Source organism: Terrapene carolina, unplaced genomic scaffold (genome assembly GCF_002925995.2).
Source record: "Terrapene carolina triunguis isolate 2854851 unplaced genomic scaffold, T_m_triunguis-2.0 Scaffold50789, whole genome shotgun sequence".
NCBI lineage: Eukaryota > Metazoa > Chordata > Testudines > Emydidae > Terrapene > Terrapene triunguis.
In genome coordinates this window covers 108,174-120,028 of record NW_020715140.1, presented here as the reverse complement: position 1 = coordinate 120,028, position 11,855 = coordinate 108,174, and the positions used below count along the sequence as shown (strand labels likewise).

At 52.1% G+C, this 11,855-nt stretch overlaps 1 pseudogene; it reads right to left on the bottom strand.

Moving 5' to 3' along the window:
- Positions 1 to 8,508: 8,508 nt before the first annotated feature.
- The window catches only part of LOC113405779, a 23,919-nt pseudogene continuing 20,572 nt past the window's right edge, over positions 8,509 to 11,855 (bottom strand).

The following is an 11,855-nucleotide window of genomic DNA, read 5'->3' as shown; positions in this document are numbered from 1 at the left end:
GTCTTTTTCTTATATAGGCTCCTATTACCCCCCACCCCCTGTCCCGATTTTTCACATTTGCTGTCTGGTCACCCTACTTCACTTTGTTGTTAATAAAAGCTGTGATTCACCTTGGAGCTTCCCAGCCAATCCACCGAGGCACCTGGGGAGAGAATGACAGTTACACATTGTCACATGGCGGTAAATGCTCTTAAGGGAAGGCACCTTGTTGGGCACAAATTATAACCACACGGTTCCCACCTCTCCCCCAGCCAGGGCAGGACTCCCCTGTGGGCAGCACTGAGCACAATGAAACCTGATCCTGATCCGGGTCGCTAGAGGGTACCGTAGAAGAAGGATTTAATATGGCTGATGAAGATGTTCAGTGGAAACTGTTTGTCTGGGTTTTCAACAGAGCTATTTTGTCACAAACAGAATCAGCTTTTGTCAGAAAATTTCAATATATTCTCAAAAAAACAAATGCTTCAAAACTGAAATATTTTGACCAACCCCAGAAACCCGTGAAATATTGTGATTAAAAATACCACCACAGTGCCGCGTGGGGGCGGGGGCAGAATACATGGTCAAGTGCCCCCAAGATTGGCCTGTCCATGTCCTTTTCTCGCTGTGCCTGCCCCCCAGCACGCTCACCCCTATCCCTGGCAGCTGGGCCCGGGTGGGGAGTGGAAGGGGCAGGACCAAACACTTCTCATGCTGGCCACTCCAGGTCACTGCTCTGTGTGGCGTGATGGCTGCCTGCAAGAGCCTTGCTGGGGAGGTGGTGGCAGCACCCCTCTGCCCTCTCATCCCCATACCTGAACCCAGCTCCCAGGGATCGGGGCCGAGTGAGCCCCTCTCCCTCCCAGCATGTTTCTGGATCTCTCGGCCCCTGTCCCCGGCAGCTGAGCCCGGGCCGGGGGTGGTCCACTGCCTCCCAGTCAGGCTCTGTCAGGCAGCTGCTGCATTGCAAAGAGTCAGCGACACGGAGTGGCCAGCTTGAGCCATGCAAAACGTGGCTCCCTCCCGCTCCCCATCTGGGCCCGGCTGCCAGGGAGACTGGCCAAACATGCCAGGGAGGAGGTTCAGTGGGAGAAAGACAAAGCCCCGTGGGTAACATGGGGAAGGGAGAGCGCGGCAGGATCGGGCTGGGCACAGGGTGGGGAAGTCGCTGGGAAGAGGAGACGTGTGTGTGTGGGGGGTCACTTGTCCTCCCCTTTAGATTGTGCCCCCCAGCCTGGGGAGGCCTGAGTTGTCTGTGCTGGTGCTGATATTCTCCTCTACAGGCAGGGCTGTGTGGCTGGATTTCATCTCCTATGATGCACCACAGCCAGGGATTCCCATGATATACTGCCCACCATCACCAAGAGGGGAGAAAATGGTGCATCCTGGGAGAGCCAGAGCCCAGCTCCAAGAAGAGACCAGGAGCAGGAGGCCCCTGAACTGCAGCTCCCACGAGGCACTCTTGCACCATTTTGAATCAAAATCATTTCTTTTTTAGTTGAAATATTTCAATTTTTGATATTTCACTGAAAAGTTGAAATTTCCCACAGAAAATTTTGAGAAAAATAAAACAAATTCATTTTTATTTAAATGTTCCACAGGAAAAAAGCCTATTTTGCAACCAGGTCGATGATTTAGTGATCCACTGGGTTAATTTATAATTAAGTGGAACAGAGCCCGGCAGGTTGTGTGTGACTGTGCTTCCCAGGGGGCTAAATCTCCCTCTGGGATGTGACACTCTTCAGGGCTTCCAAACACCTTGTACATTTAGGTGTTTTTTAAAGAAGAGTTTTCTCTATTTATACTTCCAACTTCACACACCCTGAGATAAGAATATCCCCCACATCCGTATCTCAGCCTTCAGCCTTGGGCCTCACAATACAGCAACAGGTGGGCACCAATTCCCTGCCAAGGCATCGTCTGTTGGGACTTATTGCAGTGTTGTCAGGACTTATTCCTGTCCACGTTTGCACAGGGCAGGAAGGACTGGTCTGTACTGATCAGACCCAGCTACCAGTGGAGGGAGTGTAACACTTTCCAATGGGAGCTTTCCCCAGGATGTGCCCTTTCCATGAAGGATGGGACGTGGAAACACTTTGGCTCAGGCCCCTAAGCCATGGCAATGCAGGACTGGGGATTACAGGCAAAGGGTGGGACAAAGGAACTTCAGGGACTCAGATGCATGAGCCTTGGGACCCCGAGAACTTTTTCTCCTCATTCACTTTGATCACAGGCAGTTTATTGTTGTAACTCTTGGCCAGACAGTCTGATCAGGGATCTGTCCATCCCCCACCAATTAACACATTTACTCCCAGTCCCCGCCTTTCTCCCTCATGTGCAGGTGACCCCAGTAACCCCAATACTCTACAAAAGCTCTTACATTCAATATAATCTTCAGAAGTGTTGCTGGTGTCACGCTGGGCTTGTTCCCTGTGGGGAGTAATAAGCACACGGGGTATCAGTGATGCCATGTGTTTTCTCTCTGTTTTCAGAGACCCGGCTAGGACCGTACATCTCCATTCAGCTCACACTCAGTTTCTTTGAATATTTTTCACCCAAATAAAACTGGATTTTTGCCCAAGTCTGCGCCAATGTGTCAGTGCTGGAAATCTGAACATACATTGTTAAGAATCAACTGTAAAGTCTTCGCACAGTGTGGAAATTCAACTTCAGGTCCCCAACCTCTTTACTTCTTGCCCCGTCTGCTCCCACATCCCAGGAGGGCAGGGTGGGGGTGTTTGGGGACAGAGGCTGGTCATATGGCAGGAGGAGGGAGGGAGGGAATGTTGGGGAGAGGCAGCTGCTGGAGACATACAGCTGGGAGGGGCACAGGAGGCAGGCAGGGAACATACACAGCTGAGTGTCAGGGAGGGGCTCCCTGTACTGAGGGTCTGTGTGCCGTGTCCTCTCTGTCCCCTGCCCCCAGTAGCTTTACTGGCAGAGTCACTGCACTGTGAACCCAGGCTGGGTCGGACACTGGCAGAGCCTGGAAACTGCCTCTAGCCTCCCCATGCACCTTTGTCTCTCTGTGTTCAGTTGGTCACCCCATGGACTCCCTGGCTGCTCCCCCCATCATGCCCATCTGGCCCGGGGCTGTGTAGATTTCCTGGAGTCCTTCTTGGGGCAATGTGCAGCTGATGAATCGGCTCCGAGCTCTGGGGCCATGAGGCCGTCATGGACCAGGCAGGGTTTAGAACAAGCGTATGGGCCACGTGGCCCTCAAAAGGGCTGCAGTGGGGCCTGACAGGCTGCAAAGTGGCAGAGGGGGAAAGGAGCAGGAGTCAGGGGTGGCAGGTTGTGGCTGCAGAGCAATGGAGAGTGAGCCTTAGAAGCTCTCTGGGGGGTCCCTGTAGGGTCTCTGTGTGTGGAGGGAGGGGAGGGGTGCCACAGAACCCCCTGATGGAGTGGTGGGCAGACAGTGAGCCAGCAATGCTGTGCAGCTCCCTGGGGGCTCCAATGAGCTGGTCCCCTGGTCAGTGCTGCAGAAGTGACCAGCTCAGAGCCCCTTGTACACAGTGCGTTGTTCACATATATGATTCACTCTGAATCCCCACAGGCATCCCTGCTGACCAGCTCTCCCCAGCACTATGGCTGCCCCCCTCCTCCCCCCAGACCTGCACTGAAACCATGGATGCTGTGAGCAAACCCGCGGTGAGTGTTTTGGGGGTGAGTCCGTGTGTGGACGCGCTGAGCCTGGCACTAAACCAGCTGCGGCTGATGGAGCTAACGTTGGATGTTACCCACTACAGCTGGATGGACTGGAGATCCTTGGTTCCCAGCCAGGCCTGGCCACTCCCAGCCCTGCTCCAGAAGAACAGACCCAGTTTTAAGGAAATGGCTGGCTTGGTCGGTGTTGCTTTGTGGGCCACCAGCCTTGACACCCCAGGTGTAAAACAGGGTCACTTTCATTCTTTCACACACATGGGGCAACTTTCACACGCGCTCACTCTGCTGCCAGTGAATCTGATGGGAACAAATTGCTGGCAAAGCCTTTCCCTAAACTGTCTCCTCATAACCCCAGATCCCATCCTGAGCAGGGAGTTCATCCTGCCCTGGTCTTTTCAAAAATTCCTCCAGAACAAACAGACTGAAACACCCCCAGCCCCACCCCGCCCCCGTTGTAGGAAAGCTGAGCACAGCCTAGATGCTGGAGTGACCTCCAGAGAGAAGAGACCCAGAAAGAAAACAAGATGGGAGAGGGAATAATCTCCTCCTACCTTTGATCCTGCAGTAGAGACGCAACTGGAAGGCAGTTAGACAATGTGATCAGATACGTGGACACATTTCCTCCTGGGCAGAGAGAGAGAGATATATAAACTGAGCGACACATCCCCAAGTCATCATCACATTGACGCAGAGTCCCATCCCCATGGCCCTGCTCTCTCCTTCACCAGCCCCACTGACTGCCCTTGGGAGTGCTGTTCCCAAGTCTCACAATTTTAGTTCCTACCTCACGGCATTTGATGTTCTATGTAAAGCCCCAGGTCTGATAGTCAGGGGAGTTAGTAAAAAATTCAGCTTTCATTAAAAAAAAAAAAAAAAAAAAGGAAATTTATAACCCTTGTGTTTGGGGAGAAAAGCCTGAAAATGTGACTCGAGACACCCCCTCTAAGATCAAATCCCCCAGGAAAATACAAAGACCCCACACTGGTGACTGGTTGGAAATCCCATGAGTTTTAAGCCAATCTCGAGATTGTTGGGGTGACTCGAGTGCTGTGAAAGCTTGGGGCTGGGGACGCTGTGTGAGGAAAGGTTGGCAGGGCAGAGCTGTGTCCAGAGCTCTATTTTCAGAGTTATTAGGCCCTGATTCAGGAAAGCACTTACACACAGGCACAGGTGTAAGGGCCCTTCCTGACTAGGGGATGCCTTCCTGAACTGCAGCGTTAGTGATCTGTGTGTCAATATTCCATCCAGACACACGTCCCTGGCTGAGTCCTAGATTGTGACCATCTACGGGGCAGGGATTATCCCCTTCATTGCTGATTTGTGCAGCGCCTGGCACAGTGGGGTCCTGATACCTGACTGGGTCTCCAGGGAACTACAGTAACATACTGTTAAAGGGGTCAGGCCAGACGGCTACAGAAAAGTGGTGGAAGATAGATATGTTAGCCCCAAATTAAGTAGGTCCCTTTTCCCTGGGCAAAATAAGAGGGACTATTCCAGAACAATCAGAATCCTGCTAGAACCGATTAAGGCAAGCAGGCTAATTAGGAGACCTGGAGCCAATTAGGAAGCTACTAGAACCAATTAAGGCAGGTAGGCTAACCAGGACACCTGGTTAAAAAGAAAGAACTCCCTTCAGTTGGGGACAGGCACGTAAGCAGCTGGGAATGAGAGAACATGGTGCTGGAGGACTGAGGAATACAAATACCATCAGGCATCAGGAGGAAGGTCCTGAGGTGAGGACAAAGAAGGTGCTGGGGGAAGGTCATGGGGAAGTGGCTCAGGGAGTTGTAGTTGTCACACAGCTGTTACAGGAGACATTGTAGACAGCTGCAATCCACAGGGCCCTGGGCTGGAACCAGGAGTAAAGGGCAGGCCCGGGTTCACCCCATTCTCCCAACTCCCTATTTGACACAAGAAGAGTTGACCTGGACGATGGGTCCCACCAGAGGGGAAGGTCTTTGGCCTGTCCCCGACCCACTAGGTGGAACAACAGAGACTGTGGGGATTGTTCTCCCTTCCCCCCCATGCTGGCCAGTGATGAGGTTAGCTGAGTGAATGGCAGGTTTGAGTCAGGGGCAAAAGTGGCCAATCTGAAGACTGCCGTGAACCTCTGAGGCAAGCAAATCTGCCGGAAAGCGCAGGACCCAACAAGGCAGAGGAGGAACTTTGTCACAATACCTAATAAATAATGTACAACACCTAGCACAATGGGGCTCTAATCCCTGATTGGGGCTCCAGAGTGCTACTGTAATACACATAATTAATCACAATGATAATCCCTTTCATCATCTCTTTGATGTTTCTCCCCAGCCAGCCTCCCATTAATGAATGATCAATTTCACTGTGTCTTTGATCATCTCTCTCCCCCCATCCCAGACATACTGGGTACTGGGGATCTAAGGGGCTGTCTCTGCCACGTCTGTCTGTAAATTTGCTAACACTGCTTGGCCTCATTGTCATACCCACCTTTCTTTCCCAGAAGATAAAGCACCACAGCCAGAACCACGACAGCAGGGATTGTAATTCCCAACAGGAAGTTTAGATCCAGCCCTAGGAAAGAACCTTGCTGTGAATGGCCTCTCCAAGCAGCCACTGACAAGTCCCCACTGGCTGGAGCTGGCTGAGTCCCGTGGTAAGTGACCCCTTATGTCCTCACGAACATACCCAGGGAGCTCACCCCACGGTTATCTGCAGGGCAGGGTTATTGGCTGTTCTTTGTGAGTAAAGTTTTCCACAAATTATTTTGACCCAACATTTTTAAATCCAAACACAGTTTAATTGAATTAAATGTTTCGCCCCGAATGTGCACATGCAATGACCTTCTTAGTCATTCCAGAGAAATAATTTTGAAATGAAAGACATTTTGTTTTGTTTTGAACTGACAGTTTTGTTTCATTTTGGTTTTCCAAATTCAGAAATAGAAGGAAAATGTCCCTTTGAAAGGAAACAAAGCAAAACGCTCTGTGTTTCTAGCTGACATTTTGTCTCATTTTTGTTCTGAAAACCCAAAACAAAGGAAAATGTCTAGTCAAAATGAGATCAAGGAAAATTGTTGTTGAGTTTCATGCATATTGTTTTCATCAAAACATTCACATTTCTCATCACAAGTTTTGAATGATATACTTTTGTTCACAATTTTTGTGTGGAAATAAACCTGGATTCCCCCCCAGATCTAAGGGTGAGCTTCTCAAGGCAGGAAACATCCCTGTGGGAACTGCCCTGCTTCAGGGAAGCATCACAATTCAGGACAGCACCCAGGTACAACTTAACTTCAGAGAACCACTTTAGTTCCATCAATGGGACTTTAGCAGGAGCTTAAAGATAAACACCTATATAGAAGGTGTTGTCCTGGATAGGGTGGGACTAGAACACGTGTTCAGAGGTTTCCTGGGTTGGGGCCAGAGATCTGTAGGGCATGTAGAGATGTGTGTGGACACAATCAACAAATCTCCAATGGAACAGTTTTCCATCAGAAAATGCTATTTCTGCAAAACACAAACATTTTGACAAGACACTTCGATGTAAAAATATTGCTGAATTTCTGTTCCATGAAATATATCAAATTTCAACTTTTCATCCTGATTCCATATGAAAATAAATTTTGAAATGTCAGAATTTCCTGCAGGAGAGAAATGACCTTTCCCTCCCTCCCCTCCGTTACTGGCCAGGGCTCAGCTGGGATACAGGCTGTGACGTTGCACTCGATATGTTTTATGGAAGTATGCTAATGAGTGTTAATATAATGTAACTGGAATATGCTTCATGCAAAAGGTCTGTTGTAAGGTATCATTACAAAGCTTATAATTTACAGAGTGCGTTCATCCTATTTGTATGAATGTATCATTCTTGTATCTAAAACTAGAAATATGAAGTCTAACTCTGAAGTCCTATTGTAATTATGCAAAGTGTGGGCCATTAATGGTGGTTTAGAATCTTGATGGCTCCCATTGACTAGGACAATTGGTTGTATGTGTCTCGGTTTACTTGCAAGCCTTCCTGTGTTCCTCTGAGTGAGGCCGGGAAGAATGAAGGCTGGGGTCTCACAGGACATGTGACCAGGTCACATGATACTGAAATCCATTTTAAACCTGGTGCTTTTCCATTTAGAAGGAGGGGTGGGGACCCAGAGAGAGACAAAAGATTCCTGCCTTGTGTCAAAGATATAAAAGGAGGTGGAACAAAAGGGGCTGCTACTCATGAGAAATCCCCTAGTTATCACTGGAGCTGGAACTAACAAGGGCTGTACCAAGGGAAAGGATTGGCCCAGACTAGAAAGGAGTCTAGTCTGTGAAAGAAGCTTATTGGAACATCTCTGAGGGTAAGATTTACCTGTATTCAGTTTCTTAATGTATTAGGCTTAGACTTCCGTATTTAGTTTTATTTTGCTTGGTAACTTACTTTGTTATTACTTAATAAAATCACTTTTGTTTATTATTAAACCCAGAGTAATTGATTAATACCTTGGGGAGCAAACAGCAGTGCATAACTCTCTATCAGTGTATAGAGCTTTATACAGTGTAAAATTGATTTATTTGGGGGTTTGGATCCCATTGGGAACTGGATGTCTGGGTGCTGGAGATAGGTGACCTGCTGAATGGTTTTCAGTTAAAGCGTGCAGCTTTGAGGGCGTGGTTCAGACCCTGGGTCAGTGTTGCAGCATGCTAGTGTATCTGGCTCAACAAGGCAGGGTTCTGGAGTCCCAAGCCATCAGGGAAAATGGGCTCAGAGATAATCTCAGCACGTCAGGTGGCAGTCCCAAGGGGGTCTCTGTTACTGAACCCATCACTGTCTTTCTCTCTCTCTCTCTCTCACACACACACACACACACACACACACACACACACACACACACACCTCACTCACAGGTTACGCTGAGGTACTTAGCAGGGCTGAGCTGGGATTCGGTCACCCGTTTGTTGCTGTCCTTGATCTCGTAGCCACAGGCATAATTCCCGGAGCTGCCACTGGACACCGTATGGTTATAGCCATAGGTGACCTTGTCCTCCAAACCCGTCTGGGATGAAATCTCCTCCCCGTCCTTACAGAAGATGATGCGAGTGACTGGGGCCTCAGAAATCACAGAGCACTGGAGCTGCACGGAATCCCCCTGTTGGGCGGACATCTGGCTCAGGTAGAGGGTTGGGGCAGGGAGAGCACCTGGGAAGGGGAATGGGTCAGAGCTGTCAGTAGGGTTGTCAGTGGCTCCCAGTTTAGGGGGAGCCCAGGGAGCATTTTGCCAAAGGAAGTTGGTTGCTGTGGAAGCAGCTTGCAGCTTCTAAGGGTCTGTCTGCACTGAAGTTAAAAACCTGCAGCTGACCCATGTCAGCTAATCTGGACTTGCGGGGTTCGGGCTCAGGGCTGTGTACACAGCACGGTCCAGTGTCAAATTGCAGAGCAGGGGAAGCTCTACCTGTGGAAGGGCTGCGGGGTCTGCGCACTGGCTCTGGAGAAGGCTCTTATTTCAGCACAGCTGGGTAATGCGGGATTTGAGGCTTGTCAGATTTGAGGCTTGAGGCTGGTCGCTGCCCCAGGGAGCTCACTAACAGCCAAGAAGCTCACAAGGACAGTTCCAGGCCCAGGCTAAGGGAAGGTCCTGGAGCAGCAGCAGGAAGCAGATCCCCCTTTCCCAGGAATCACCAGGACGATGGGACCCAGCTCTGAACTCGCAGTGTAATTGCTGATGCCACTCGGCAGGTCAATGTCTGCCTACCACCTTCCCCGCCCCAGTGATGCCCCCTGCTGGTGCCTTGGCCGGCAGCATCCCCTGCCCCTGCTGCCGGCCAAGGCAGCAAAGAAACGCAGCCATGACTGAAAAGCCACGTACCAGCTAGGCCAGTCCCTGATGGGCTGGACATGGGGTCACTGGGCGTGGCTTCCTAGCCCGGGTTATACAGGAGCTCAGCCTGGGTGAGCTGATTGTCCCTTCTGGCCGTACCCTCGTGAAATCTCCCTGCCCAGTTGGGGTTGACTGTTGATGGTGCTGCTGACATTTCAGGACAAGGCACAGGCTGTGTCCATGTGGACAACCCTGCATCCAGAGACAACCCGGTGGCTATGAGGGACCGGGAGCTGGTGCTGTGGGAATGGGAATCTCTTGGGGTCTGGTGTTCTCTGCTTCCCAGGGCCAGTGCCCCGAGGGTGGGATGGGCCATGGATGTGACTCTCTTCTTACCAGCATGTTACATTGGCCCCAGGTCACAGGAGAGAGGCAACGGGACAGGGAGGCGTCGGCCAGGAGACCCGCGCACCCCTCTTGGATCCAACATAGCCCCGTCTGCCCCATGCCACTGCCACCATGCTGAGAAGGGAGCAGCCCAAGGGGTGGTGACTGGATACTGTGGAGGAGGAGGGGTAAATGCCCTGGGTAGATTGGAGACAGACAGACAGACGGACTCACCAGGAGCTGAGCAGATCTCCTGGCTGCTGGGACTCAGCGCTGGGAAAAGAAAGGTGATGTATGTTCAGAGCCAGGCTAGAATCTCCCCTGCTGTGAGACGCCCTGAATAGCTGATGGGGTCTCTGCTCCCCCCATAAGCACAGGCCCTGGTTCCAGCCCCACCCATCCCAGCAGGGGCACCCCCACCTGCTCTGAGGCTGTGCAGAGCAGGGCCGGCCGGGGGGAGCAAGTGGGGCAATTTGTTCCAGGCCCCCACAAGAATGTTGGAGGCTCCCCCCACCTCCGCCTTCCCCCATATCCCGGCGCCTCAGAGCACCACGTCCAGGAGTGGCCCTGGACAGAGCTAAAGCGACGTGGCTCCGCTGGGGCCTGAGCTCCTCCCCGCTCGGAGCCGCATGGTAAGGGGGCGGGGCTGCGAGCTGCGGCCGAGTGGCGGGAGCTCAAGTCCCGTGGAGCCACACCGCTTTAGCTCTATCTAGGGCCACTTCTGGATGCGGCTCACTGAGGCTCTGGGAGAGGCGGGAGTAAGCAGCATGGTAAGCCCCTCTGAACCGGACACTCCCCTGACCCCCTGCTCCGAGCCCATACCCTCTGAGCCGGACACCCCCTGACCTCCCCTCACCACAGCCCTGACCCCCAGCTCCGAGCAAAGCCCCTCTGAGCCGGACACCCCCCTGACCCCATCCTCCCCACAGCCCTGACCCCCAGCTCTGAGCCCAGCCCCTGTGAACCAGGCACCCCCGACCCAGGCAGCGACAGCCCATTAGCACCAACCATCACCATCACCCAGCGACAGCCCATTATGTAATTGCAAATGTATACATACCATTAAAGCATTTATTGTTTTTAAATAATATATTTTGCGTATTTTGAAATTATTAAAAATTAATTTTTGAATGTATTTCACTGGTTAGTATCATGTATTTGGAAATGTAAAAAATATAGTATTGCAACTTTTTTTTTATGGAAGGGGCCCCCGAAATTGCTTTGCCCCGGGCCCCCTGAATCCTCTGGGTGGCCCTGGTGCACAGCCCTGACCTCCACCCCAGGTCTCCTCTGGGCTGGTGACGCTCCTGGCGGCGGCCTGGGGGATTCCCATGTTATCACCAGTGAGCCTCTCTGCACCACCAGTGCCTACGTTCATCCCCAGCCCCATTAACTGAGTTCAGCCCCTCACTTCCCCATCAGAGCCTGCAGCAGGGAACATGCTACAGACACACAGAGGGACAGGGCCAAGACCTCATACGGACATTTGAGACGCAGGCCCAAAGCGGAACCCCTGATCCCACCTCCCGACCCCCCACATGTGACCTGGGCCCAGCCCTATAACGAGTCTGACCCCGAGCCCCAGACCCAGAACCCTTGAATTCTGGAGAATCCAGAACCAGAGCCCTGCCTGGACCCCCTGCTCAGTGTCTCTGGCCCGTCAGTAACAGGGAGTCCTGGGGCTGGACGCCGATAATCCCACATCCCCCAATGGCAATGGCCCTCCCTGCTCTCTCTGCCTCCAGGCTGAGCTGATGCCCCATAAGCACCGTTTCCCGAGCCCAGCCCGTCCTGATTCCGTGTGCCTGGCATGGGGAGCTGGGCCCAGTGACACACCAGGTGTTTGAATACAGCCAAATGCCAGGTCACAGCTCCCAACAAGGAACGCCGGCCAGACCTGCAGCCTGGGCTGGAGAGCAGTGACCCCGGGAAAGGACTTAGGGGTCCCAGAGGACAAGTAACTTGACATGAGCTCCCAGGACACCACAGAAGAACAGGGCTGATGCACTCCTGGGCAGTGTAACGAAGGGAGCAGGAGCAGGGAGGG